Genomic DNA, 3,520 nt, shown 5'->3' with positions numbered 1-3,520 from the left:
TAAAAATCTTGACCAATGGGAATGGTGCCAAGAACGCTGGTCGGGTTGTACTTCGCTGATTGCATTGACAATTTATTGCGTAAGAAATGACAGAAGCCAGTCGTCTTCTCACTAGCAGGGGTCCTTATCAGGCTATTTTATAGAAAGTTTTTCTCAGAAAAGCATTCGTGGACTTTTGTAATGGACTGAGATACATTTATTTTAGCTTTGATAATGTAATAACAGAACTGAGAGAGAACAGGAGCGATGAGCGACTTTGAAGTTTGAATCATCAATCAGATTTTGGGAGTACCAGCAAGTATAGATGTTGAAATTGCTGTCCAAAGTCTACATTTATTTTTCATATATTTTCTTTTACTCTATAATATTCTACAACGTCTCTCGTATATATTACGATATCAATTGCTATATCTATGTATTCTCATTATAGCTGTTTGCGTGACTTGCCCCAGAATTAAACACTAATATATGAGATATGACGATGTCAAAAATAGAAAATAAGGTCTTATTAAAGATACGATCTTATTATCATAGCATGAATTAGTGTCATCACGTGTATTGTGTTGTTATGCAACTAACGTCCACTGGTTATAGGCACTCACCTACTACAGGAGCATAGACATGAATAAAAATATGCAACCTTTTCTGGGCAGCCTGCCTCTGTGTATACTATAAAGAATGCATAAAAAAATTTAATTGACCAAAATTTAAGTCCCTATGATTCATCCCCATATTCTTTATTGCAGGCTCTCTTGGTCGTATTGTATTGCTGATTCTATTTCTGGCGGTTATGTTTTTATACACATCGTACTCTGCAAATATTGTAGCGCTGCTGCAGTCTAGTTCCTCTAAAATCAATAGCCTAGATGATCTACTACATTCTAGACTCAAGTTTGGTGTTCATGACAACGTTTTCAACAGATATTATTTCTCGGTATGATTATTAAATAAATTATCATCATTTATTCACAGTTCATATTTTTAGAAGGTCATCATATTGAGGTTTGCAAAGTTAGAATGGGTGTAAGATTTTGTGGTGTTACGATTTTTTATATGGTAATGGCATAAATGTTTCAAAAGATGGTCAATTAAATATAGAATAGACATTAAGGCTTAGAGCTAAGACCGTAACTATTCATAAATCTAAATAAAAGTATAATGAATGTATGTGTTCAATTTTATAATAATAAAAAAACCTTCAAATTTGGATTTTTGACAAAAAAACTTTTGGTTTTTAAGAAAACCAAATAATTTAATAAAAGTATGCGATTATTTCAGACTGCGACTGAGCCAGTCAGAAAGGCAATTTATGAGAAAAAGGTCGCTCCCCCTGGTACTCCGCCTAGGTTTATGACTATGGAGGAAGGTGTTAAGAATATACGAAAGGTATTATCTTCAATAAATTAAAACTATACTGTGCTCACAATACTGTTTGGATAGGTAGATTACAAATGTTAGTCCGAAGTTTAATTCTTTTTTTAATTTCCAAAATAATAATAAATATATGTTTGAATTTGTCCTTCGTTGATTCCGTAGAACACGATACAAACCCTTCTCAGATAACCGAATAATGTACGTAACTACGTATTTAATTCTAGTATTTTTTACTACAGAGGAAATGTTACGAAATAACAAATTTTCAACTTGAATTCAAAACGTCATTATGCGTTGCATTTGCCATTACACAACTTTATATTTTTTAGTAGATATGAAATCAGATAATGGTATAACTGTATACTACACACACGTACGTTTTTACACATGTATGCATTGGAATATCTTAAAAAAAAATACTCACTTAAAAAAAAGTTTAATTAGTTTAGTGTCCTATATTATTATATTTTTTGTGGATTAATTAATTATTCTGGGAGTTGTAGCTACATCTATCATACAGAATACAGGTCGTACCTATTGTGTATTACCACCGTTTCTATATACATATATAGTATCTTTTATTGTATTTGTATTGCCATCTATGGTTATAAGTATATCTACATATGTACAATAATTTTCAATAATGTCTTACAGGGATTATTTGCGTTTCATATGGAAACTGGTGTCGGGTATAAATTCGTTGGAAAATATTTCCAAGAAGAGTGAAAAATGTGGTCTTAAAGAAATACAGTATCTTCAAGTAATAGATCCATGGTTAGCCGTCAGAAAAAACACGCCATATAAAGAAATGTTCAAGATAGGGTTATCCATAAGCAGTTTCTAATAGCTAATTACCTAAGCTACCTACCTACACCTAACAAACCATTTACGCTTTTCATTGAATTGCCTAATTATTACGAAGCTTCTAATTGATTTTTTTTAAATGTATCTAACAATTCGGAATATAATTGTTTATTTGTGTTTGTTGACTTTTAGAATGAAACGCATTCAAGAACACGGACTTCAAAGTAGAGAAAATCGTTTACTCTATGAGAGACGACCTAAATGTTCGGGTAGTGAGACCAGTTTTGTTTCAGTTAGCATGGTCGATTGTTATCCAGCACTATTAATACTATAATACGGCACTTTGATGGCAGTAGGGTTGATGATGATTGAGAATGGTATTTACTGTCGTCAAAATATCATTAAAAAAATACAGAAAACATACAAAAGAAAAAATAATCGAATTTATAATTCAGCAAATTAAAATCAATCTTTAATTTAGTTATACGGGTGGAGATGAAATATTCACTGCATTTATTAAATAATCATTATATTTCAGTTTCTAAAGTGTTACTTACAAGGTAGTATATTTTACTTGATTAAAGAGAACAATATGAATTAGAAAACATGCCCCCTAATTATTAATGTTTTATTGCAAGATGGACATTTCACCCCAGGTTTTGTTTGTGTAAATCTTGGTCCCAAACTTTTGCGCATGACCACAGGATGTGTACCTAATACTTCTCTCACACATATGCCTAATTTAAATAGATTTTACAATTGTATGCAACATATGTTTCAATTTATTACCCTAAAATAAGCACTGTGGCAATCCTTTAATTTTGTCAAAATATTTGCTATTCGCATAAAATAATAAAAATATTTTAAGTAAGTTTAAAGGGAATTGACAAGGCTGCTTTTTATATTAAAAATTGTTTCATTGCAAAATACTGTAGGCACCGGTCCGTTAAAATAGGTTTTCGCAACACTATAAATTATTTGCCGAGTTTCGCCCCTTTGATTAATAGGGAGACGTTCATGTTTCACTTGGCCTGTAATTATTCGTCGTAACTACCGATTATGCTGTAATTAAATCGAATAAAATTTTAAATTACAGTAACAGCTTTGAAGAGAATGAATATGTGACTTGTAGTTAAGGAGGCGATGAGAAAGATCGCATTATAATCTCGTTACTATTAATTCTTTGTATTTGCAAATCATCAAAGTAATAATATTTCATATTTTTTATTTACTATAAGCAATATTTTAGCCTCCGCTGATGATAAATAATATACTACATCAGTGTATGATTCAGTAAAGATTGTTGGATTTCGTGTAAGTATGGTAACTCTATGCCGTGGAC

At 31.2% G+C, this 3,520-nt stretch overlaps 1 pseudogene; it reads left to right on the top strand.

Moving 5' to 3' along the window:
* The first annotated feature begins 15 nt into the window (after positions 1 to 15).
* Positions 16 to 3,303, top strand: LOC131847355 (uncharacterized; annotated as a pseudogene).
* The last annotated feature ends 217 nt before the right edge of the window (positions 3,304 to 3,520 follow it).

The sequence above is a fragment of the Achroia grisella genome, unplaced genomic scaffold (assembly GCF_030625045.1).
Source record: "Achroia grisella isolate CSIRO2021 unplaced genomic scaffold, CSIRO_AGI_Agris_v1 utg52091, whole genome shotgun sequence".
NCBI classification, from domain to species: Eukaryota; Metazoa; Arthropoda; class Insecta; order Lepidoptera; family Pyralidae; genus Achroia; species Achroia grisella.
Note: the sequence above shows the minus strand (reverse complement) of the source record. Positions and strands in the feature narration are given on the sequence as shown.